The 14,524-nt window shown below is 34.7% G+C and overlaps 1 long non-coding RNA gene across 1 annotated transcript in view; it reads left to right on the forward strand.

The window, feature by feature from the left end:
* The window catches only part of LOC111765170 (uncharacterized), a 153,415-nt gene that overhangs the window by 107,702 nt on the left and 31,189 nt on the right, over nt 1-14,524 (forward strand). The window lies entirely within an intron of this gene.

Genomic DNA, 14,524 nt, shown 5'->3' on the forward strand with positions numbered 1-14,524 from the left:
TTGCTTCTTACATTGGTTTAAAAAAAATGTGTTCTTAATGTGAATCATAGGAGTGACAGCATGAAATTGTGCCCTTTGACAATATTTATGTAACTTTAAATGTAATGTTCATTTTCCAGAGGACAGTTTCACCTCTAGAGTTTCATTGGTGTTTATGATCTCCTGAAAAGTTAAAAATAACTATTAATAATTTTTGAGGTGCTAGCAGTTGACTCAGTAGTGAACCCTGATAGCTTTGAAAGCCTTCTCTTGCATATATTATAAATCCACATATACATGTACATATACATTAAAAAGTATATGACTTATATATAATTAAATACTATCAAATTTAAATATTGATTACTATATCATTTAATTAAATATGTATACATAAGTTAATTAATTAGCTAAACCTGCAGAATATCAGTGAGAAAAGAAAGAGTATATATTAATTCTTCGTAAGGATTAAATTGGGTAGCTAAAATCACTGCCATATTAGGTTTGAGCATTCAACTGTAAATGATTGGAAAAATTGTAAAAATATAGATTGAGCCATCTCTCAGTATGCAATTTAAGTGCCTTTAAGCTCCTGTTTACAAATGAATGGGTTCATTATTTTGGTGCATTGTGGGTGTGGGTTATAAAACATAAAAGACAGTCATTAGTGTCATACTCGATGAAAGGACTCGTCTCACATGAAAAAATCTGGGAAATTGTATATTTTATCTATTAAGATAAAACAAAATGTTTATGTTTTTATGGTCACTTTTTATGTTTTCCCTTTATCTAGTAGTTTTGTTGAATCCACCAGCTACTGATCCCAAACAAATCAGATAGGAGAGCTTCTGCTATGATAGCGTTAGGGTTTTAAATATGAGCGATCCCTAGGCAGAAGGTTATATAATTCCCCACAACCACGTTAATGGTAAATTCTAGGGTCAAAAAACATACACCTTATACCCAAGGATTGGACTTCAACTGCTTTGTTATAATGCGTCCTGTGGCAGAGCCTCAGCAGCCCGAAGTAGAAAACCCACAGTAGAACTTTCAAAGCAAGATTTGCTCTGCTTCATTTGGAATGAAAGTGTAGCTTCGAGTTGAGCTGACCAGCCCTTTCTTGCTTCCAGAGGCTTTTTTCTATACCTTTGTTTCTTTTGGTTTTGAGACCTACAACAAAAGTTCAGTGAGCTCTTTTCTGTTTCTGGTTTTTTAAAACATAGACTAGCATAAGGCTGCAAAGCCTCCCTAAAAGCAAATGTGGGAATTTATCAGCTCAGTGTGGTAAAATGCTTATTTAACGATAAACAAAGAAGTTGAGCAGCTGCTGTCCTTCACAAAATGATTACTCAGGTTTGTAAGGTCTTAAGTATTCAAAACATGGTAGCTGTGAGGGAAGGTGAGAAGTTCCATAACCTACAAGCCTCATTTTCCTCCTCTGTACAATCAACCTTACCTCACAGTGTACTGGAGAAGATTACCTGATCTTATGTTTGTGAGGTATCTAACATCATTCCTTGCGGTTTAGGGCTTCAGGTCTGACTGTCTCCCTTCTCTTTCCCCCTCCTCTAATGATATTAGCTTGACCCTTTGCTTATTATTCCCATCCTTCTCTAGGTTTAAAGCTTTCTTAGGACAATGGTTCTCAACTTTATTGCTCTCGGAACAGAGGAGGGAAGGGAATGTGTGGTGGGAGGTGAGTGCAGCTTGAAATATTATTCACATTTAACCCCCATGTGGGCACTTATTTCAATAGACATTCATTTTGTGGTATGATTTCAGAGGCCTCAGAAAGTTCATCCCTGCACAAAATTCCTTTGGTCTTTCATAGTACATTAATATTAGAACACAATATTTGACTATTCACCAAACCCCCGTAAGACAGGGATTGAACTCAAACCCAGGAGTCCGATTACTCTGCATTTGTAAAAGTCTGAGCCCATTACTACTACAGAACTACAAAAGCTGACCCTTTTCATCAGTGCTTCATGTGCTGCACCTTTCAAGTTAAAATTCTGGTGCCAGTATTGCCAGATTTGTGTGGATTAAATGATTTTCATATTGCACAGTGCCTAGTAGATAAAGGAACTGAATGAATGAAGCATAACTATTATCATTGGTTATCATTACACGTATTAAATGGTGCAAAGTGTTGTTTACTTGTTAAGTGCCCCACACATCCAGTGATGTTGACTTTATAGAGGTAGAGCCAGCCTGTGTGAGTAAGAAGTTGTTGCTTTTTCTGAGACTCCCCTTGTCTTCTGAATATCATGGCTTGGCTGCCTGGACTTACTGTACTGAGTAGGCCGTATTTTTAGATATTTCTTACATTGTCAAATCATGGTAGACAATAAGTCTCACCTTTTATTCCTGAAATTATACTTCCTCTTCAAGTGTCTGGAATTCATTCTTTTCTTTTTGTGTATGATTCTTGTTTTGAAAACATAAGCAATCTCATCCATACTGTGTGTATACAAATGAAGTAAAATGATAAATTGCTTAAGTGGCTTTGTTTTCTCATTTGTGAAATAGGGATAACAATCCCTTCCATCACACATCTTCAGACTATTGAGAAACTAAAAAAATACCTAATGTAAAATAACATCAGCATTCTCATGAATAGTAAAATTAAACCATTTAAATTTATTTACATGAAATCCTTAAGCAGATTTCCAGGGAAGGAGTAGCAGCAAAGCAATTCTTTAACTGTCCATTCCCCAGGGAAAGCCAATCAGTCTCTCTCTCTCTCTTGCTCTTTCTCTCCCTGTCTCTCTTGTTCCTAGATCCTACTTGTTCTTCTTTTGCTTAACTCTACATCACATCTGTCCCTCTACTATATATGAGTTGTTTTTGCATATCTAACCAAGTACCAAAACTAAGACCATTATAATTAGTTAATAAACAGATGAATGATTGAATTAATAAAAAATAATGAAAGATGCTACAGCTATGCAGATTTCACTTCACATGAAACTGGAGTGTATTGACTATGGTGTAATTCATAAATTAATAGTTTACTCATCTTTTCCATTGACCTGTTCAGACGATGCCATAGGAAGCTAGTCCATTCATGTAAATTATTCCTAATGGATTCCTTCTCTTAAAAAAGATGATCATTTCAGTATGAGTCATGCATGTACACCTACCTGTTCCATAAGATTGAATACATGTCTCATGTTTTATGTTGTTTTTAATTTTTTTATCTGAAATTCAAATCTGACTGGGCACCCTGTAATTTTATTGGGCAAGTGTTTTTAGATAGCATTTTCTGCTATAGGGTGTCTTATCCCCATTTCTCCATATATGCCCCACTCTCATAAAATAGAGGAAATAGAAGCTAATGGTGAAACTAGTATATGGTTTATGTAGTGAAATATCAGAGGAAAACATATATAAGTTAATATAAGAATTTATACTAAATTAAAAAAATTTTCCCCCTTTAATGTTAGAATCATGTATAATCACTATTAGGCTATTTTTCTTTGCATGATAAAGCAAAGTAGTTTAGCAAATGACATTTAATAAATGGTGCCACCTGATAACATCAACATAAAATTTAGGGGAATTAAAAACTGTTGCTGGAAGCAGATGTAGCTCAAGTAGTTGAGTATGTGCTTCCCATGTACCAAGTCCCAGGTTTGATCCCTAGTACCTACTAAAAACAAAAACAAAAACAAATGTTGAAGTGTTAATGTTGCACTACTTGGTGAGTTCTGTGATATGCTAAATGGTCTTTGCCTTAGTTACAAAAAAATTTTTTTAAATGTTTTTGAGAGCTCTTAAGGAACCTTTTCCAGAAAATAGAACATTCAGTTAAAGCAGTTTCACTTCCGAATTAAAGCATCTCTCACTTTTCACAGTCCATTCATATCAGTTTCTTAAAAATCTATATCAGCTTTTTAAACATTAATTGGCATAATAAGATTTACCACATATACTGTGTCTGTGCTGGCCCCAGACGCAGGTGAATATTTTATATGGCATCTAGATCATCTATGATACAGATTCCCTCTCTATGTTCCCATTCCTCATAGTCTTACCCTTTTGCACAGCTTGATCTCATTTCCTTCTTATCCTGACTGCCCCCAGCTCTGTGGCTCCTTCTCTGTCCAGTTTTGTTCAGATCCCCAAGAAAGCCAAGCTTTCCAGATGGGTCTACTCTCTACACTCATCCCATACTTACAGTGTTGAGCAGAGAATCACAACCTTGAAACCCATCACATCACACCTAGGCACACACATGGTTCCCCACGTATTCACACACAATGAATCATTTAATTTAATAAGGAGATTGGTTGTGTACACTTTGCCTGTTTTCCCTATCTTATATACATGGACGTAAGCACCTAAAGATTCAGGGATCTTTTCTGAGACTCAGATTCTTCCTCTGTAATATAGAATTATTGTGGTCACAGAGTGGTGTTTGCATGAAAATTGAATGAGAACTTAAAACAACTCACTGAACTGTTTATTGTGACCTTTCAAAAAAAGTTTATTCTCTCCCCCAATTTTCACTAAGCTGAAGTGACTGTTTGATCAACCCTTTGCTAGAAGACCTGCGTTTAGTTGGGGCTAAGAACTCCAATCATTTCCCAGATCTCTGCCTAGCCTGCTTTTGTGATATCACAACATTTATTTAGCCTTCAGTTCCTGGACATAGTTTTTTGTCTTTAAATAATAATACTCTATTAATATATCACTCTACAATCTTTCCATTTTAGAGTTTGAGTTATTAATTAGCATGTAGTTATAACTCAATAAATATTTTCAAATTGTTGTGTCCAGTGTTAATATGTTCCAGCTGTTCAGTGACACAGTTGAAAGTAGTGCAGGTATTATATTGTTTCTATGCTTATTTTAAAGTAAACCATGGTATATTTTAAAGTAATTGGATTTAAAAATCATTCCACTCTCTGTGTTAGATTTTCACTGAATTGCACAATATTTCACGTTGACCCTTGTTTAAACCTCTGGCTTTCTTTAACTTTCTTAAACTCCTTTCTCTCTCTCCAGTTCCCTAATCAGAGAGTAGTATTTTGTGAAAGTTTTATAATGTGGTCTATGTAATACAGTTTAGCTTCCCCTGGAGGACATTTAAGGAGCTTTACAATCTGTTTCCAGTGCACCAGCATAAATTCATATTAGGCTCCCCCCATTTTGCTATCCCACATCCTTTTCTAGCATGTACCTGCATACCTCTACCCTGTATTTCAGTCATGTTGGGCTCCATTCCTCAGTAATTCATGAACATTGCTGTATAATGGGAGGCAAGAAAGTGCATAAACATAGAATTCAGAATGAGGCTCAAGGTTGTACCATTTTGTAGCTTTGGGGCTGCTCTGTAAGCCTTACTTGTCTACAACTAGGGAAACCATACAGCTTAGAGCCTCTGTGGCACTGAAGGAGGTAACATAATTTAAATTATGTTAGAAATTGCTTGGACCATGGAAGTCAATAAGTGGAAGCTATTGCTATATGAAGATGAACAAAGAAAGTCTGTGCTTATTTTGTTCTTTCTAAAAAGTTTGTAAATCACTTTTAGTTCTGGCAAAATTGCATTCATTCTCCAAGATCTCTTTATCCCCTATACTCATAAATATGTAATTAATATTAAAATTGCACACTCAGATTTATCTGCTTTCTTATTTCTTAGCTGACATTGTATCCTTTCCAGTCTGACTGTTCTCTAGGATGTCAATTTAAAAATATCAAATCCTAGGTAATACAAGTGAAGGAGACTTTGGTGATCATTTATTCCGATATCCTCATGTAATAACTAGGAACTTCATACTCAGATTTTTGTGTGATTATTTTTACAAAGCCTGCCTCCCTAGTACTTTCCAAATCTCCTGTGAGTTTCCCAAAATTAGAAAGCTACTTCTATTTGATTGACTTAGTAGCCCTTAAGGTGGCACCATGATTGGCACAGATTGGGTGCCTGATGGATATTTATGGATTAAATAAATATGGCAGAACTACTTGTGGCCTGATTTCTGACTTCTAGGTTAATGCTCTTTGTACTGTACTGTTTCCTTTCATACAAACTTCATTCTTATTCTACAGTGTCACTTACTGAAAATCTCTTGAAAGATTTTGTAAACCCTGAAGCAGTCCTGATAAAGCTGATCCTGATTGGATCCAGGAACTCTTCTGGTTCTGTAAAGCAATCATCTGAGGTTCTTTACAGTTCTTTACAGTTCTGATGGTGCATCCTCCTACAGAGAAGCAGAGGGAAGTTTGAAACTGAGGAGCTATTATTTTTTTCCTAGTGAAGTTGATCTGTGGATCATCTACTCTTGACATCAACTCCAGTCGATTCCAACTTCATCAAACAGTCGATTATTTCGAATTTAACTTCATAATCAGGTATATATATAATGTTGATCGCTGTCTGAAAACTACTTCCATATTTGTTACATCATTTCTACTCCACAATAACCTAAGGAGACCAGAGAATTTATTAGAATTCATGCTTTATAGATGAAGAAACTAAGACTGGATTCAAAATTCAGATTTCCTTTCTCCCATCGAAATGTTCTTACAGCATACATTTTTGCCTCTCCTTGCTTGGGTGGAGCTGCCTTAGACCTGTGGCTGAGCTAGTCTCCACCAGTGAGATAGAGAAACCTAACAGTATGCTTCCACGAAAATTATAGCCAAGTTCCTAAAATGTCTGTGGACTGTAGTACCCTGGACCGTCTGTGCTAAAGAGTCATTCTTGTCCTTAAACTGAACGGCTGACTGGTTCTACTGTGCTTTAGGGAGGCAACTCTGTATTTAGTGTTTAGCACCTGACCTGAGCAATAACCCTCCATGAACCTTGTATTCCCCTGCTAAGGAAGAGGGAAATTCACAAAAACATATAGAGCATGCTCCAGCATCAGACTGTCAGAGATTTGAATCACTTATAAGATTTGTGGCCTTAAAGAAGTTTTTTAACTTCTGTGTGCCTCAGAGGCTTCATCTGTAAAGTGCCGTCAACCTCAAATGTTCTTGAAAAAGGTGAGTGAAATAATAAATGTCATAAACAATGTCTGGCACATACTGAGTACTCAGTAAATATAATCTCCTGATCACTATTATCATTCATTATTTGTGAAACTTAAAAGCGATAGTTTCGTCTAATTTGAGTTGAATATAGTCATAATTTGTATGTAAAAAAATGCCTTTTAAGATGGGAAATAAAGGTAGTGAGAATTTATTTGTTTACAAGTTGGTGATTTCAGGCTTTTCTGTTTTCAGCAAAAGTGTCTGTCAATTTTGGCCCTGTTGGATACTGAATACCTCTCTGATAATTTTGGTACCACATTGGGAATGTATGTAGCCTTATGTTGGAAGTATAAATACAAGTGCCAGATTCTGTCTTGCTGTATCAGTGGTTTAAGGTTTTGTGTAATTAATGAAGGGTAGAAATTTGCTATATGTGTTTAGGTTAATCTTATTTGCCTGTAAAATACTTAACATTTCAAGACGATTTTCTGGATTATTTTAATACATATCTATCATAAAACTAACAATTAGTAGTCACTCTCATTTTTCTGTTAAAATAGCTAGGACTCTGCAGAGTATTTATATAGCTCTATAAGCAATAGAATTTCCTAACACCTAAACATCGCATCTGGTAAGGCAGCAAAGATCCTTCTCATCAAAAGAGTGGAAAATATTTTGCTCAGGCAGTATAAGGGAAATCTGTCTGTAAGAGGCCATCTTATCTGCTTATTAATATTCCTTATATAGCCATCACTTTCTGCATTTCATTTTTCAAATGTTCTTTTTACATTCATGTAAAATTATGGTCCATTACCAACCACTAATGGAGAATTTTATGACTAACTTTTGCACCCAAATGATTATTTGCTGTGTGAGGATAGATTTGCAAAACAAGATAGAGTGGCATTTAAATGGCCACTTGTTTTTGCAGAAGATCACCCTAACTGTGGCCTAAGACTTCGATTTCTATCTCATGGCATCATTATCTCCAGGCATCTCTTGCCCTTACAGAGCATAAGGAAAACCAATTTGATTTAAAATAGGCTATTTCTTATTGTTAGGAAATTTGGGAATGGAAAAGTAGTCATTTGTGTGATAAATGTATGATCTGAAGCCATGTTCATTCTCCAAAGTAATTAGAATTCAGTTTTTCCAGCAACCAGAAATAAGACAGATTTTCTACTGTCTATTCTTTTCATAGAGAATAGTAGATATAATACTTGATAGATCAAAATGAGCAAAGTCACTTCTTTCATTTATGGCCTAAATATTATGGGAATTATTTCATAGCTCATTTCTTCCCTAAACCCATAAAATTACTCTTTTAAACTTATTTTTCAATAAAAATTTCTAGAAACATCCCTAAAGAAGTCATCTTATAATAGTATCATACTTCTCTGTCTTACTTTCATTGGATATGTTTGATATCTGAACCCTTTAAAGCTATTTTTAAAATGTCTTCATCTATTAATGTTGCTACAATCTATTTCAAACATTGATATTGAAGATAATTATAATGAAAATAATGATTCAGTAAAATACAGAATTTACATTTTTATTGCAAATAGTGCTTAAGGAGATTGGGTTTTTAACTAGAATTCATGCACAGAAATATAAAATGATAATGTGATTCTTCCCTCTTTTAACTTCTAGGATTTACTCATACTTAAATAAACTTGAAGTGTTTGTTTTATAAATAATCTCTATTGAAAGCCCTTTCAAACACGGCTTGCCTGTTGTTTAAAATGTAAATGAGTAGGATAAAGAAAAGAATTATTAAATAAAGTAGAGGTGAAGTGACCGCCTGAAACCACAAACCTAGTTCATGGTTATGCCAAGAATCAAACCTAGATTTTCTGGTTTGTTTCTGTTCTTTTTACTACTCCTTTTAACGCCTTTAAAGAAGTTAATGTTTTACCGATAACTAACCTCAGTACATTTCAATACCTCTACTAGTCAGTTCAAAATACTTTGCACACTATTATGGGGTTTATATGAAATGCACAAAATATGAGTGGTAGCATGACACACAATAGGTGAATGATTGACCATCAATAGCCATATAATGCAACAAATATTCTTTAAACTGCTAATACTGTCAATATAAATATTTCTGTGAAGGTTATTCTTTCTAACTTAAGGAAGCAATGCAACGCTAATGCCCGCAAATAACGATTGACGAAAGCATTCAGAGAATGAAAAATACTTTCAGGCTTAAAAAAATAAGTAAATAATATGCAGAATATTCAGGAACACTTAACAAGATTTGTTTTGTTTTTGTATCACAAAGATGGGATTCTCCTATTTGTTTAGATAGGACATTTGTTACAAACACAAGACGTTATTTCAGTTAGGAGATTTTTGGAAATGTAGTTCCAAATAGAAAACTTCCTAAATGATAGAAGAAAATAATAATTTAACTTAGATATTTTCCCATACAATTTGGAAATAGATGAACCATAAAAAGAGTTTATAAAAGCATTGCTGGGTGATCTTTGGAACAAGGCTGAGACAAGAAAAATTTAAGAAGCTCCTCTTACGTGCAGTCCACCAGGCATTCCCTCTTGCCTCCAAGTGTTTTCATCTCCTGTTCCATTGTCTGAAATATTTACCTGATATCCAGCTTCGTCTTAGATGTCACATTCTCCAAGAATCCTCCCCAAATTCCTCGAGTGTGCCTTAAGAACGCTGCCATGTATTCCTTAGCATCCTGTCCTTCATCACAATGTGATTATCAGACCTTCCTGTGGCATTATCTCCCAACAGGCTCAACCCTGTGAGGCCTGGAACTGGGTGTCTCATCACCAAGCACAATATGTCACACACAGTAAGTCTTCAACAGGGATTGAGTGAAAAAATTCTAAGGTGTGGTTTTTCAAAGCTTACACATACAGAATCTCTTCTGAGCCTCTTCACAACTCTTTCATGTCACCCATACTACAGATGAGGAAGCTTAGGTTCACAGGTTAAACAGCAGAGTGAGGAAATCAAGAATTTCACTTAGACTTTCAGTCAGAAGATTTATACTGAGAATCCTCTATGTGCTAGAAACACTATGTCGGAGATGGGAATCCAAACATGAATAGGGCAAAATTTCCTGAAGCTTTCTACCTAGTCAGGGCGATAGACTATAAGCAGTAATTATAATACAATGTGATAAGGCCTTTTTGACAGAACAATATACTCTGTGCTGTGGGACTTCCAAAGAAGGAATAAATGACTCTGCATATTAAATTGCCCTATTTTATTTATTTTTCAAATATTCACTTAATACTCTTTTATGTCTTAATGTTTAGTGTATAACTGCCCTAATTTAGAAGGTGGTAGGCAACAACAGCCTATATTAGTAATGAAAATTTAAATGTTGCAATCCTATTTCTAAACTAATTAGTTTTCTTTATTGTTCATAGTCTACCTTAATTTGAATATCAAACAGAAGTCTGTATGAAGCCTAATTCATGATCATTTTAAATGGCTTGCTTGGAAAAATCATTATCATTGTCATTTATATAACTTGGAATCCTGAGAGAATTCTCAGAAGAAAATTATCATAAGCACATAACAGGAATAGATGAGTAGAAGAACTAGGGCAGGAGTGTGATATGGCATGGAGATGGCTTAGGGTATCAGGAGCTTGTGAGATTAGTGAAGAAGTCAACAGTGTGCCTGAGCTTTGATCAGATGTTCATCTGCTGGTTTTTAAAGTCTTTTTAAGGTAAAATTAGCTCACTGGATGAAGGGATTTTTTTCACTTTTCATCGTTTTTAAATTATTCTTCAAAGAGATGGAATCAGCCATGGAAAATAATGGCATTTACTGATAAATGTTAATAAAATATTTTTCTGAGTGAATAAAAAAGAAGTAAATGTCAATAAATAACAGGAGTCTATTCTCATTACTTAATCATCATCAAGCCTTTCCAAACTGTAAAGTAATGAAGAGATCATCATGAATAAGCCCGGAACATACCAGGAGACTACCTGCTAGTTCTTTGAGGGAAGGAGGCTTGCCTTATTAATCTTTATCATCAGTGTTTATTACTTAGCGTGATGTCTCATGTACGGTTGAAGGGTTTCAACTACGATGAGACAATTTCCCCAATTCAGGGAATTTATTTAAAATAGAATAAACAAAACAAAAATTGAAAAGACCTAAACTTAATGTGGATAAAGTGAAGATCTGCTTTAAAAGTGTATTTCCATAAACCCAAGAACTACCTAGCCCACAATTAAGCTCTAGGCAGCTCACTAATGTTTAGAGGTACCTGCTCCCTACTGAAGCAGCCACACCAGTGAAAATGGAAAGTAACCAAGGAGACAGCCCCCTTTCCAGAATCTGAGAAATGCACATTTAACACATTCCAGCAGCATCTCCCCTCGTGCCAACTTTGCCCTGCCCAGTGGCTATCCACCTCAAGCTTCCTTGTGTAAAAATTAATAGGAAAAAGAAGTGATGCTTTTCTGGCTTTGCCAAGTTGCTCAACACTTGTAATTAAGAGAAAGAAAGTCATAAGCCCATTATGAAGAGGGCCGAAGTGTGTACCCAGAACACAAAGAAGTAAGCAAGGAAACAGGGAAACAGTTGCTCACATGAGAGTGGGGGCGGTGGGCAGAATTTATGAGATATTCTTTCCTTCTGGGAACTAATACTTTGGTCAAATCCCCATCTGTTCACCCTAATCAATTGCTTGTCTAGATTAAGACTATCCCTATCTGTGGTTGAGCAATACAAATGGAGTCAGTAGACAAAAAAACCCTGCCCTTTCAACTGTTCAGGAAACGGGTTTGCTACAAACCAATCAAGCACATCAGGAAATCCTTTCCACCCTTGATAATCAGAGACAGAAAACCTGCAAAGTGAACTACTTACCATATGTCACTAGTTTTTATTGTTATGTAGATACCTATGAATATCCTTTAAGGCATCCTAGAATATCGTGTGTACACAGATGATTTGTTCCTAATTCCTTTACTTTTCTTTCAATATCGGCTAAGATTTTCTTAGTATGCATGTCATAAAAGTTTAGCAATGTTCTAAAATAAATAATGAGGCCCATATAATTAAAATTTGTACTACAATAAAGCAACATACATGTAGTAATGTCTAGTAATTTTTTATACATGATTTAATTTTAAATCATGCTCTTTTTTTACATTGTCCTTATGCATTAACATCTATAAACTGTATTTGATCACTTTTTCTCCAGAGAGGCACCATGCTTTAGTCTTTTTTTGGGAAAAAAAAAGTCTTCATTTTCTAGCTTTTGGTTATAGGAGTACCTAATTTAACATTTATTTTTCATTATGATCACATTAATTTTATTTCATACTTCTGCTTTTAATAATCTCTCTCTACTCTAAATTATAGATTTTCAAAGTATTGAAGGCTGCATTTGCCTTAGAATGAACCCTGGACATATTTTTGTCTTGTTTTGAAAACCAACCATTTATGTACTGCCTGTGAATTTTATACTAATCCTGGTTGATTCTGATTCTTAAAGTATTATATTCTAGTTCAGGCTTCATATGAGCTATTAAAAGACATGTTGTTTTTATGGGACCAAAAGCTAGAAGTAGAGTTTTTCTGAAATAGCTGTGTTTCTTTATACCTTTCTGTGTAACGGTTTCTTTATACCTTTATACCTTTCTGCCAGTTAGAGAATGTCTCTGGGTATTGCTCTTTTCCTAGTATTAAAGCTATATAATCCTGCTTCCTTGAATATATTTTGGGTCCTTGGCATTTGCAATTTCTATCATTCTCAGGTAGAATCAATTACTTCATGGCTTTCTTTACTAATTATCTACAGAAGATATAATAAATTCCAGTTCAAACCTTCAGATGAGAATTTTGATCTCTGTGGATCAGTGGTGAGGTATCAAGAGTTAAGAGAGAGTATGCCTGCAAAGTTCTGAATAATTTTTAAATATTGAAACCAATGTGGCTTATTATTCTAATATATCCTCTGCATACCTATTATCAATCAGAGTACCTATTCCTTTCCAATCATACCTACAATCTTGTCTTCCCATTTATATTTGATTTTCTAATCCAAATCCTTTTTGGAAGGAGAGTGGAACATGATGATGTTTCAAAGAAATGATGTAGATAGAAGAGTAAAATAGGGAAAAGTAGAATTATAAAAAATGAAATATAATTAGTCCTGAAAGTTACAATGAGTAATGAACTGTATCCTGCACTGTCAGACTATGATATCTATGGTTAAACTTTTTATAATGTAAACTCATAAAATGTGTACTTTCAAAATTATTAGTCCTCACTCAAAGGTTTATTGTTAATTTGATTGTGGATCCCATATACACATTGTGTTGGATTCTTATCAGTTAACATTTTTATTTTAAAAAGTTCTTATAGAACATCAAGTGAACAGGTTGTTATAGTCTTTGAGATGATTTTGAGATTTTGCCCATGTTAAATACAAATTTATAACTTCACAATGCTCTTAGGTCACTTGCCCAAAAGTAGCTTTTCTGTTTTCCTTCTTCTCACATAAGGTTTTAAGAAGAGAATCCAGATATTTTAATTTTGAAATGCACCCATCATGCCCAATTCCCTCCTCTACTGAATGAATACTTCTATCAAAAATGATTTTAATATTTAATTTATGAATATTATGGAGCTATAGTATAAAACAAACTCAATTAAAAGAAAAGTTTTTTGGTACTGCAGCAATTTCCATTCAATATTCCTTAAATTAAATTTAATATACATTGGAAATAAGGATTTACCATGATACGGTTAAATTAATACAAGATCTCCATATTTTTCAGCTTTCCCTAGTCTTCAGGGGCTCAAGGGGTTTGTGTCGAAAGCACTTAAAGAAACCTTAATATTTTTGGTCTGATTTTCTCACTGGCTCTTACTACCACTTACACTGCGTCAGTACTAGCTGCTCTTTCTTAAAATGGGTGATCGTGATACCTTCAGCATTGCTCGATGACTTTTTTCCTAGGAAAAGAAATCCTCGCTTTTACATTTATGTAAATTTCTTGCCTCCATATTTGGCATAGATTAATCACGCTGCTAATCTCCTTGTTCAAGTGAAAGAAAGGAAGACTCTAAGTTTTGTATTTCTTGCAAACCAAAAAAAAAAAAAAAAAAAAGTGAGTATCACGGATAAGAAAACATCCACCAAGTTTTACATACTCTTTACCTTTGGATCGGTGACCCACCCATGTGCATGCATGGCAACTTTCTGCAGTGAAGTCAGTTAATATATGTGGCCTGTCTTTCAATATCTTAAAAGGCATCTATTTGATAATACATTGGAAGCACCCAGGGTCCCTAAGCGGAGATTGAATTAAGCAAATGAATCCAGTGTTGGTAAAAAGGTAATTAAAATCACTGAGGAATTGTTTTGAAGAACACTTTGCCGTAGGGTGGCATTAGCCATGTAAATATGATGCCACCATCTTATGGAATGTACAAAAAAAGGGTGACTCTTGTGCCAAATAAGCATTTTTCAATTAACGCTTCACAATATGTAGTGTGAACTTTTGTAGTCTGTGTTTACCCATCCTGAGGCTGCTACTTTTAA

The sequence above is a fragment of the Dasypus novemcinctus genome, chromosome 4, assembly GCF_030445035.2.
Source record: "Dasypus novemcinctus isolate mDasNov1 chromosome 4, mDasNov1.1.hap2, whole genome shotgun sequence".
NCBI classification, from domain to species: Eukaryota; Metazoa; Chordata; class Mammalia; order Cingulata; family Dasypodidae; genus Dasypus; species Dasypus novemcinctus.